The 12,088-nt window shown below is 55.1% G+C and overlaps 2 non-coding genes across 2 annotated transcripts; both read left to right on the top strand.

Moving 5' to 3' along the window:
* The first annotated feature begins 218 nt into the window (after positions 1 to 218).
* Positions 219 to 337, top strand: LOC147668743 (5S ribosomal RNA). The gene has a single exon (XR_015303836.1). It is a non-coding gene; the product is annotated as a 5S ribosomal RNA (ribosomal RNA).
* A 1,475-nt stretch (positions 338 to 1,812) lies between these two features.
* Positions 1,813 to 1,919, top strand: LOC147668742 (U6 spliceosomal RNA). Its single transcript, XR_015303835.1, has one exon. It is a non-coding gene; the product is annotated as a U6 spliceosomal RNA (small nuclear RNA).
* The last annotated feature ends 10,169 nt before the right edge of the window (positions 1,920 to 12,088 follow it).

Here is a 12,088-nt window from a genome sequence, read left to right as displayed (position 1 = left end):
ATCCCGAGATCCTGGCTTCGGCCGTCCCGCTCCAGGGGGTTCCCTGGGGGGCGCTGCCGCCTCCATTTCGTCCCATCTTGGGCCGTGGCTGGCACGGTTCTTGGGCTCTTCGGGCTTGCTGGCCTTGCTGGTCTTGCAGATTCTCCGCGGAGTCCCTCCTTATCGACAGGTTGGGGTTCCTGCTCCTTCCATGGTCGACCCTGAAGGGCTTTCCGGGAGCCTATGGCCATACCACCCTAAAAGCACCTGATCTCGTCCGATCTCTGAAGTTAAGCAGGGTCGGGCCTGGTTAGTACCTGGATGGGAGACCGCCTGGGATTGCCAGGTGCTGTAGGCTACGGCCTACGAGTGGATCCCACCCTCGGTTGCGGATACTTCCGTTGGGTTTGCCTTCTGGCCCGGGGGGACTAGGGCAATTCCACCCTGCCTGCGCCTGATCTCGTCTGATTTCAGTATTTCTGCAGGGTTGGGCCCGGTTGGTTCCGGGAGGGGAGACTGCCTGGGGTTCCATGGGGCTGCAGGCTAGGGGTACTGTGCACCTGGCCCGCCTGGTGGTTCTTCTTTGCCGGGCGGGGGTCTGGGTGTTCCCCGTCTGGACGTGTGTTAGATTTTGGCCTCGTCTTGTTCTGCGGTGTCTCCCCTCCGTCGGCTCCCTGCTCTATGGGCGGTGGTCCCTTCGGTGCCCGTCTCGGGCTTGTCCTCCTTCGGGGGTCGTGTGCCTGGGCCCCGTCCTCCCCTCTGGTTTGTTCGGGGGGGCGCCCTTTGGCGCCGGGTCGTTTGGGGGTCAATGGGTTCTCCGGCAGTCGCGCAACATGGAAGTTGCTAGCGGTCCTCCTGGCTAAGGGGTGACCTGCCGTCGTTTGCACCTGTGCTTCGATGCCCCCAGGTCTTGGTCGGGACGGTCGACCTGGTGGTGTGGAGCTGTGTCAGCCTTTGGGCGGAGTAGCCGGTCCTGGCCCTTCGGGCGGTCTTTTCCACGGGGTCCGACTAGGTGGTGGCGGATCGACTGAGTCGGATCTTCCGTCGTTGCCTGGTCTCACCCGGACCCCGGTGGGGTTACAGCGCCTGGGGCCTCGTCTCGGTCTGCCTCCGGTGACTCTGTTCACGGAGGGGGTCTCGGCCCTCCTGCCCGGATTCTGGTTTCTCCGCCCGGGTCCTTGTGGTGCCCGGTCTTTTGCGAGGCCATTCGGTCTGATGTGCGCGTTTCCCCCGTGCCCTCTGTTATCACGGGTCCTCGGCTGGATTCGCTTGGGCAGGGCCGGGGTGCTCCGGGGTGCTCGCCTCGGCGGCACGTGGACTCCTTTTGGATCATTGCAGGGGTGAATACCTAAGGAGCTTTAGCTCATAGGTGAGTCTTGTGCTTTTGGTGCAGACGGCCCTCACAGGCCTGGGTTCGAATCCTGCCTAGGCTGGGGAGGTATCCCTAGGTGGAAATTATCCCGGCGGGGTACGCCGCCCCGGGTACCCTCTCCTTGGGCGAGCTGGCGGTTCGAGCCTCCTGGCCGATCCCGGATCTTCCCGTACCGTGGTTGGGTCCCCCGCTCTCGGCGTCGGTGTTGAGCCGGCTCTTGTCGACTAACCCGCCTCCTTCTGCAGGCCTGATCCTGTGCCCGGCACTGGGCGCCCTTCTCGTGTTGGCGCGGTCGGCTTGGTGCTGTCCCAGCCTCCGTGGTCCCCTGGCGGGTCTTGGTTTTCCGGTCTGCGGTTCCCTGTGGGCCCGGTGGGCGGCCTTGCGGGCCTCCCACAGTCCGGTGTTTAGCTCCGGGGTTGTTTCGCCATCGCCCACGGACGCTCTGCCGGCCTCCCCCTTGGGTGCTCGCTTCGGCAGCGCTTATACTATTATTGGTACGTGACAGTGGAGATTTGCTGGGCCCCTGCGCAAGGGTGACGCGCATATTCGTGTAGCGTTCCATAAGGGTTCTCTCTCTCGTTCTGCGAGCTCTTCGGGGTCCGCCCTTTGTGCCCCTGGCCTCGGTGGCTTTGCGGTCCCTCACCCTTTAGGTGGTTTTTTGCCTGGTGGCAGTGGTGTCTGCTGGGTGGAGGGGCATGCGGGGGTCGTGCCTCCGCTCCCCTCCCTTCTTGCGGGTGTTGCCGGACCGTTGTTCCTCCGGCATGTCCCCCGTGTCCTTCCCGGGGTTCCTTCCCTGGGGTTCTGGACTCGGGTGGTATCTTTACCGCTTTTCCCTGCCGACGAGGTTCCTCCCTTGTCCGTGCTGGTTGTTCGGCGTGCTGTTTTGGCTTCTCTTGGCCGCACGTCTTTCCTTTCCCGGTGGGATGGCCTGTGTTGTGTCTTTTGGCCCGGTTCGTTCGGGCCGCTAGCCCTCTTTCCACGTTGGTTCGCTGGCTTCCACAGGCTGTCATCCTTTCCTGCGCTTCGCTGGGTTCGGTGGATCCGGCGGGGGTCCAGGGTTGGTCCACGGGGAGTGGCTCGGTGTCCTGGGCCCCCTTCAGGGTGTCTTCTCTGTGGAGATTTGTCGGGCGTCGGCGGTGTCGTCCCCCGCCTTGTTCGTGGGACTCTTTCGGTCCCGGGGGACTTCGCTGGGGCCGTGCGGAGTGCAGGGGCTGCGGCTCCTGGCTGGCCTACTTTTTTATATCTTGATTTCAGGTTTCCTGTGATCCCTGTTTTCTTGTCGTTTATTCTACTTCAACCTTGGGTTGGTTTCTCGGCATCACCGTGTGGTGTTGTTTTTATGGTGGTCAATGAAGCCTTGTTGGCTTGGGTATTTGCTCACTATGTAAATCATGTGGCGAGGAAGACTAACGGGCAGGTAATGCCCCGGTTACTTACCGGTAATCTTCATTACTCCGAGTATAGTCTTCCTCGCCACATGAGTTCCCTCCCCCCCTCCCTGTCTGGCTATCGGCTTCATTGTTTGCTTGGTAGGTCAGGCTGTTGGTTGGGCCGGTCCGCCTCTTATAGAGGTCAGGTGGGACTGGTCGGCCATGTTGGGAGGGGGTGGGAGGTGGTTTCTTTTTGCTTTGGAGGGTTCTGTTGTGGAGCTAAAGCTCACTATGTAAATCATGTGGCGAGGAAGACTATACTCGGAGTAATGAAGATTACCGGTAAGTAACCGGGGCATTACCAATCAGACTTTGTTTAATTGAAAATATAAACATGATTGAAGTAAAAACATTAACATAATTCAATTATACCAAGGCCTGGTTTATGATTTTGAACTCATCATACAGAGTTATTCTGCGCCATATTATCATGAAGTATGCGGGTTAAGGTGGAAATGGGGCAAGACGAGCATGGGAAGTCCCACTTGTAACAGTAACTACTAGGGGCCTCATTTATGACTTTTTGCCGTAGGGAAGCGCAGCAGGCCTTCCTGCTGCGCTTCCCTATGGCAAAAGAAAAGGGCAGAAATGCGTCATATCTATAAGATACGGCGCATTCCTGTCCTTTTCCCCTGCGCCGGCGCACAATGGGCTGCCTGCGCCAGCGCAGGCACCCTTGCACCATGGTGCAAGGGTGCCTTCGTTGCGGGGAAGATTATTTTTGTACAGGAAGGGAAACCTTTCTGTACAGAAATAATCACAAGAGGCTTTTCCTCTTTCTGTGTGTGCTGTAGAATGCAGCACACATAGAAAAAAGAAATACGAGGAGAAATAAAGACATTTCTCCCTCTTGCGCCTCCCTTACGCCTCCCCTGGGGAGGCGTAAGCTTTTGGCACTGCTTCAGAGTTACGATTTCTCGTAAATCTGGGGCAGTGTCAAAAGGCCATGGATGTTGCTGGGAACGCCCCCAGCAACACCCATTGCACGCCCCTTTAGCACATAACACTGCGTTAAAGGGACTGATATTTATCAGGCAGCAGTACGCCACAAAAACTGGCGTACTGCTGCCTGATAAATACCACGCAGGCTTCTGCGCCACGGAACTTCATGAAAAGTGAAGTTCCGATGGCGCAAAGGGCCTCATAAATGAGGCCCTAGATATTTTGGCTTAATAAAAAACCTCTGTAAGATGTTAGCTTTTCAGCCAATAGCTACAAAAAGAAAATGTGATCAATGCCCTAATAAAGTCTAACTCACTCTACTGGAACACACTCAACCTGAGTCTACCTAATAAGCTTATTTGAAAACTTAATTTAGTACAGAATTCCGCTGAAAAGGTATTGCTTAGCCACACAATCAAAGGACTTTAACTGTCTCACCATAGTTAAAAGGATCCAATTAAAAACTCTGATGGACATTCATAGAGCAAACATAATTAGAGTCCCCATAGCATTCAGGAATTATTTAAATTCTATATTCTGGCCAGGTTCCTGAAATCCACAAACTCACGTATTCTTTCATTCATAATTTGTTATTCCAGGAGAGGTGGCAACGCAGTGGTTGGAGCTAAACAATGGAATCAACTTCTCCCACAATCCATTCCACAGTACACTACACGCAATTCCTGAAAAAGGTCAAAACTTTTTTTCAATAGAGTTAGACTTTATGCATCTTCTGCTTTCTGATATTCGTTGTTATCTCTCTGCTTCCATTGCTTTCATTGGCTCAGGTTCCAGTATATGTTGCACTTTAAAAATATTTTTACATTACACTTTGGTCACATTTTCTGAATCTCTTGGAACTTTCCAAAGTCCTACCAACTAGAAATCCCACACTTCTTCCAACAAAAATGGTACAATGGTACCCAAATTGTGTTGGTGTGCCTATCACCCACAACAGAAAAGCCAACAAAATATAACATGGAATTTCAATTACTCTCAGGGTGTGGGCTGCTGGGGTATTTGTGACATGGGTCTGCCAGCAACAAGGGCACGTATCAGCCCCAGATATTTCTGAAATGTAGACACTTAGTAGAGTACTGAGTGCGGAGGCTTACAGGGACCCCACCAATTTGTCTCACCCAGACTCCTTTGCAAACATCAAACTTTGACTAGAATGAGACATATTCTTGTCTTGATAGAGAAAGTTCCAACATCTGTCGGGATCAAATAAAATCTGGCCATACAGAGTTCCCTAGTTCTCCCCCAAAAAAGGCACACCATGTGTGTGGGTCGGTCCCACATACCCGGCAGGAACCAGGCAAAACTTAGTCCAACCAAGTGCAGTCAAAGTAGTGTCAATGTGATTTTCACATGGTTACAATTTTGTAGTTTTTGGGTAAGAAAATGTGCTTGGACATTTGCAAGCCACATCATATTGATTTTCTCTCAATCTCCTGTTTTCAGAATTACCCTGGTTTGGATAGGTTCAGTGAGTGTAGCCATTCCTCATGAAAAGGGAGTGATAATAAGCTTTCTTTAGTCATATTTTTAGCCTTGTCATTGCATTCTGTTTAGGAAATATGTTTTGATCTACACAGGCCATACCATGTTAGATTACTCTGGATTTTCAATTTTTAAAAAAGTTCAATTTTGGGCAGAGCATTCTGAATGTCGTCCTAACCATACATCAAATCGGAAAATGCGATTTCTTTGACATATGGTTATGGATAGAGAGGCAAGCCTTCCTATTCTGACACCACTGGGACAGAAATTCTGTCTGGCGCTCAGGTGTCGTCCAATGCCAAGACAGTCCCACACCCCGCTCCATTACTTTTCTGTTTGGGTTCCAAGGGATAGTGATTGTGGCCTGGTGTCAGGGAAATCAACATTCACCCAAAAGTCCCTGGGCCCGAATTATACACTGACTGCACTGTCTTTGATTATGCTGAGAAAAATCCTAAATTAGATGGGGCCAGCGCAGACATGGTAGTGTCCTGAAAACTAAAAACACTGTCCTCAGTGTGGGTGCAAACTCTGATAGTTCATACTTGTGCCGAGGAGAGCTCATTAGTGAAAACAAGGACTGCAGGTCCAAGCCACAGCTCTGTATTTCACTAGACCAGCCTACATTGAAAAGAGAGGCAGGGCATGACCCCTGAAGGTGGGTGTGGTGCACTACTGAACCAGCCTGTATAATGTTGCTTAGGGGGTCAGCAGGACCTCTCGCCTCCTTTCCATAGTGCACTCACGGAGGGTACTGACTGTGTGCTGAGTCTGTAATACAGTGCAGGTGGGATGGGAACATGTTCCCTCATTTTCATGTGGTGGATCCCCCTTGCACAAGAGAACACTCCATCATGATCACACCTGCAAAAGATGTGCAAACGGGCAGAATCATATTGTAGATGGGGCCACACAAGAATCTGTATATAATACTAAAGTGCCCTTGGGGTGCAAGGAGTGAGGGTAAACACTGTTTACTACCCAGGGTTACTTTCTGTAATGTTGCCCATGGCAGGGCAGACTTGAGACAGATTTGAGCCAAAATGGTAGAAGTTACTGCCCGATGACTGAATGAACCAACCCAAAGAGAGACTATTATTTTTCCTTACTGTCTAGTGTCCCCCCTGTGTAGGGCAGTTTGGGGGTTAATTCCCCAATCTTCCCTCTAGATGACAGAAAGATTTATTTTAGGGATGGAGGTGCTGCCTTATGCCAGAGTGGTCTGAACAACACCAATACTCAGGTGTCCAGTATTTTTTCTGCTTATCTAGGGAAGCAGATTGGGGGTTAATGCCCCAACACGCTGCCAAAATTGCGTTTGAGGTTGTGGCAATGCAGCCTATATTCAGGATGAGTCAGCACTCACACCATTCCATTTTTCCTGTTAAAGATCAAATCACTCGTGTCTAGTGTGTTTTTTGCCCTTGAGAGGGGGGCAGATTGGGGAAAAAAACAGTCTACTGCTCAGGGTGGCAGACAAGTGTTTAGAGCCTAGAATGAGGGATGTGGCTTAATGCCAGGTTGCGCTAGCTGCCAACACATAAAATTAAAAAGAAATCCCTGGAGCCTCATTTATGAGGCCGTGCGTCACTTTTACGCCACCGGTTCGTCACTTTTTGTGACGCATCGGCGGCATAAAACATGCCTCCTGTTGCGCACTATTTACAAAGTGACGCATCTAAGCAGATGCATCACTTTGTAAACCCCTGTGCCACATTATACCTGCGTCAGGTATAATGTATGCAGAGGGGGCGTTCGCCCGCAAAAGCCTCGTAATAGTGACGCAGTGAAATCTATGAGATTTCACTGCGTCACTTTTAGAAAGCTGTTGCGTCAAAATCTTGCGCCTGCCTCACAGCAGGCGTAAGACTGACGCAAACCCTTTCACATGGGGCTTTCCCCATGTGAAAGGATGCATTGCTGGAGTTGTGTCACTTTTGTGACACACTCCAGCAATGCATCACTTTTGCGCTTACAGATACGTCAGAAATATTGACGTATCTGTAATTCCTTGCGCAATGATGAGTCATATTGTAAATATGATGCATCATTGGGGTCGCAAGGAGGTCGCAATGAAAAGTGACGCATCGCTGTTTTCTCGCAGCGATGTGTCACTTTTCATAAATGAGGCCCCTGGTGTCTAGAATGCTTCCTGCCTGCCTGGGAAGGGAAGATCCAGGGTACGGCATACAATCCGCCTCCTAGGAGCAGACAAACATTATGGGCACTAGGAGTGATGAATGTGGGGCAATGTTATGATAGGCCACCTCCTGCCCCATCTTTTTATGACAAAAATGCAACCCCTGCTGTCTAGTCACATTCTGCCACACAGGGGTAAGCAGAGAGTTGCTAATCAATCAATCAATCACAGGCATTTATATAGCGCACTACTTACCCGGAGGGTCTCAAGGCGCTGGGGGGGGGGGAGGGGGGGAGTGCTGCTACAGCTCGAATAGCCAGGTCTTGAGCTTCTTCCTGAAGGAGAGGTGGTCTTGGGTCAGGCGCAGGTCGGTCGGTAGGGAGTTCCAGGTCTTGGCGGTCAGGTAGGAGAAGGACATTCCTCCTGTTGTCGTTCCTCGGATGCGGATGCGGGGGACGGCGGCGCGCGCGTGGCTGGCTGATCGGAGATGTCGTTTGGGAGCGTAGAAGTTGATGCGGTTGTTGAGGTAGCTAGGGCCTTGATCGTGTAGGGCTTTGTGTGCGTGGGTGAGGAGGCGGAAGGTGATTCTTTTGTTGACGGGGAGCCAATGCAGGTCTCTCAGATGTCCGGAGATGTGGCTGTGTCGTGGGATGTCGAGGATGAGTCTGGCTGAGGCGTTCTGGATCCGCTGGAGTCTCTTCTGGAGCTTGGCGGTGGTTCTGGCGTAGAGGGCGTTGCCGTAGTCCAGTCGGCTGGTGATGAGGGCCTGGGTGACCGTCTTCCTGGTCTCAGTGGGGATCCACCGGAAGATCTTCCGTAGCATGCGCAGGATGTTGAAGCATGACGAGGAGACGGCGTTGACTTGTCTGGTCATGGTGAGGGAGGAGTCCAAGATGAAGCCAAGGATGCGTGCGTGGTCTGTCGGTTTGGGTGCGTTGCCCAGGGCTGGGGGCCACCAGGAGTCGTCCCAGGCGGAGGGCGAGGAACCCAGGATGAGGACTTCTGTCTTGTCTGAGTTCAGTTTCAGGCGGCTGGTCGTCATCCACTCGGCTACGTCTTTCATCCTTTCGTGAAGGTTGGCTCTGGCGGCGGCGGGGTCGTTGGTCAGGGAGAGGATCAGCTGGGTGTCGTCAGCGTAGGAGATGATGTTGGGGTTGTGTTGGCGTGCGATGGCCGCGAGGGGGCTCATGTAGACGTTGAAGAGGGTGGGGCTCAGCGAGGATCCTTGAGGGACGCCGCAGATGACTTTGTGGCCTCTGACTTGTACGATGGTAGACGGACTCTCTGTGTTCTTCCGTCGAGGGAGTAGATGATCCATTCCAGTGCCTTCTCCTGGATTCCGACGTTGCTGAGGAGCTGCACTAGGGTGCGGTGGCAGACAGTGTCGAATGCCGCGGAGAGGTCTAGGAGGATGAGGGTCGCTGCTTCTCCGTTGTCCATCAGGGCTCGGATGTCATCGGTGGCAGCGATGAGGGCGGTCTCGGTGCTGTGGTTGGCTCGAAAGCCAGACTGTGAGGGGTCGAGGGATCCATTAGTCTCGAGGAAGGCGGCCAGCTGCTTGTTGACGGTCTTCTCGATGACTTTGGCTGGGAACGGGAGGAGCGAGATGGGGCGGTATTTCCTGAGTTCGGTGGGGTCTGCTGTAGGTTTCTTGAGTAGGGCGCTGAGTTCGGCGTGCTTCCAGCTCTCCGGGAAGGTGGCGTTGTCGAAGGAGGTGTTGATGATGTCCCGCAGGTGGGGTGCGATGACCGCGTCGGCCTTGTTGAAGACGTGGTGAGGGCAGGGCTCGGTCGGAGATCCGGAATGGATGGAGTTCATCAAGCGGATGGTGTCTTCGGTGCTGATCGGAGTCCAGGCGCGGAGGGTGGTGGTGGGGGGCGGTGGTTCGGTTGTGGCGAGCGTCGGTTGAGTGCTGAAGCTGTTGTGTATGTCCGCGATCTTGTTGTGGAAGTAGGAGGCGAGGGAGTTGCAGAGGTCTTGCAATGGGGTGATGTCTTTGTTTCCGGCGTTGGGGTTGGAGAGCTCTTTGACGATGTTGAAGAGTTCCTTGCAATTGTGTGCGTTGTTGTCCAGCCGGTCCTTGAATGCGGTTTTCTTAGTGGCGCGGATCAGTTGGTGGGGCTTCCGGGTGGCAAGCTTGAGGGCGGTCATGTTGTCCGGTGTTGGTTCCCTTCTCCAGGCTTTCTCGAGGGCTCGGCAGTTCTTCTTGGAGCTCTTGAGTTCGTCGGTGAACCATGGGGCCTTCTTGCTGCCGGGTCTGCTAGGCGGGGTCCTCAGTGGGGCGAGTTCGTCCGCGCAGTTGTTGATCCACTTCGTGAGGTTGTCCGCGGCCTGGCTGGGGTTCGCTGAGCTGGCGGAGGGGGTGCTGGCTCAGGGAAGCGGTGAGCTGGTCGGCTGTGATCTTGTTCCAGCTTCTTCGAGCAACCAGTTGCTGGTGGTGGTGGATCGTCGTTCTTCTGAAGATGAAGTGGACGCAGCTGTGGTCCGTCCAGTGAAGTCCAGTGGCGTGGCTGAAGGCGATGTCTTTGCTGGATGAGAAGACAGCGTCGAGTGTGTGTCCGGCGAGGTAGGTGGGGGTGGATACCAGCTGCTTGAGTCCGAGGTTGGTGAGGTTGTCGAGCAGGGTGGTGGTGTTGCGGTCGTTGTTGTTCTCCAGGTGGAAGTTGAGGTCCCCAAGGAGGATGTAGTCAGTGGAGGGGAGGGCATGCGGGCTGACGAAGTCGGCGATGTCCTCGCTGAATTGTGTGCATGGTCCCGGGGGTCGGTAGATCAGGGTGCCTCTGAGGGTGGTCTTCGGGTCGGTGCGGATCTGGAAGTGTAGGTGTTCGGCGGTTTTCAGGGTGTCGTCGGTGTTAGTCGTGATGTGGATGGTGTCCCTGTGGATGATGGCGATGCCTCCTCCAGTCTGTTTGACGCGGTCTCTTCGGGTGATCTTGTAGCCCTCTGGGATGGCGATGGCGATGTCGGGCACTGAGGAGTCGTACATCCAGGTTTCCGTGAGGAAGGCGACGTCAGGAGCTGTGGTGTCGAGGAGGTTCCAGGGTTCGATGGCGTGCCTGTGGACGGAGTGGGTGTTGTGCAGGATGCACTTGAGGTGGTTGCTGCTGGTGTTCGGCTTGGCGGGTGCTGGTGTGGGGCAGGTCCGGATGCAGGTGAACTTGCAGGCGTGGCAGCTGAAGGGTCCGTGGGTGCGCCTCGGGGTGGTTCGGTAGCATCCAGGGATCCCGCCGGTGTTGAGTGCGATGAGTTCGGTGGCGTTGTAGGACAGTCGGGTCGTCTTCTGTCGGTGGGGGCCAGGGGTCCGGGCGCTGGGCGCGGTCCAGACGCGGACGGGCGCAGACGGGCTTACCTTTGGCAGGCCTTCGGCGCACAATCGGCGCTCCCGCTGCGCGTGACAGCTGCGCGTGACCGCTGCGCGTTCGCACGGTCGCCATATATGGCGAAGTGCGAGGGAGGGCGGAGCAGCTGGGAGGCGGGAGCGGGGAGGGTACAGAAAGAAAAAAAGGGGCGTGGTTAGCGGCGGTGGCGGGAAGCGGGTAGGGAGGAGATGGGGGGCGAAACAGGCAAACAGGCAAACAGGCAAAAAAACAAAAATAATTACACAATAAGATACAATAAAAGCAGAGGGGCACACGGCGAGATAGCGGGGAACAGGAGCCTGCAGGTCAGGCGAGCACAGCGGTACACCGTAGGAGACCACGCCACTCGGTGGCAGGGGGCGTGGTCACACGGCGGCGGCCGGGGCAGCGAGGCAGGCAGGCGGGAGGCACACGCAGCAGCTGGTGGCCGTGCGGCGCGGGGGGTGTCCTAAATTAGGTCACACTCACCTGCGTCGCACGGTCGCCATATATGGCCAAGTGCGAGGGAGGGCGGAGCAGCTGGGAGGCGGGAGCAAGGAGGGTACAGAAAGAAAAAAGGGGGCGTGGTTAGCGGCGGTGGCGGGAAGCGGGGAGCGGGTAGGGAGGAGACGGGGGGCGAAACAGGCAAACAGGCAAAAAAACAAAAATAATTACACAATAAGATACAATAAAAGCAGAGGGGCACACAGCGAGATAGGGGGGAACAAGAGCCTGCAGGTCAGGCGAGCACAGCGCTACACCGTAGGAGACCACGCCACTCGGTGGCAGGGGGTGTGGTCACACGGCGGCGGCCGGGGCAGCGAGGCAGGCAGGCGGGAGGCACACGCAGCAGCTGGTGGCCGTGCGGCGCGGGGGTGTCCTAAACTAGGTCACACTCACCTGCGTCGCACGGTCGGCATATATGGCCAAGTGCGAGGGAGGGCGGAGCAGCTGGGAGGCGGGAGCGGGGAGGGTACAGAAAGAAAAAAGGGGGCGTGGTTAGCGGCGGTGGCGGGAAGCGGGGAGCGGGTAGGGAGGAGACGGGGGGCGAAACAGGCAAACAGGCAAACAGGCAAAAAAACAAAAATAATTACACAATAAGATACAATAAAAGCAGAGGGGCACACGGCCAGATAGCGGGGAACAGGAGCCTGCAGGTCAGGCGAGCACAGCGCTACACCGTAGGAGACCACGGCACTCGGTGGCAGGGGGCGTGGTCACACGGCAGCGGCCAGGGCAGCGAGGCAGGCAGGCGGGAGGCACACGTAGCAGCTGGTTGCCGTGCGGCGCGGGGGGTGTCCTAAACTAGGTCACACTCACCTGCGTCGCACGGTCGCCATATATGGCCAAGTGCGAGGGAGGGCGGAGCAGCTGGGAGGCGGGA

Source organism: Lissotriton vulgaris, unplaced genomic scaffold (genome assembly GCF_964263255.1).
Source record: "Lissotriton vulgaris unplaced genomic scaffold, aLisVul1.2 SCAFFOLD_1480, whole genome shotgun sequence".
Classification (NCBI taxonomy): Eukaryota; Metazoa; Chordata; class Amphibia; order Caudata; family Salamandridae; genus Lissotriton; species Lissotriton vulgaris.
The sequence above is the reverse complement of the archived record's forward strand: the minus strand, read 5'-3'. Positions and strand labels throughout refer to the sequence as shown.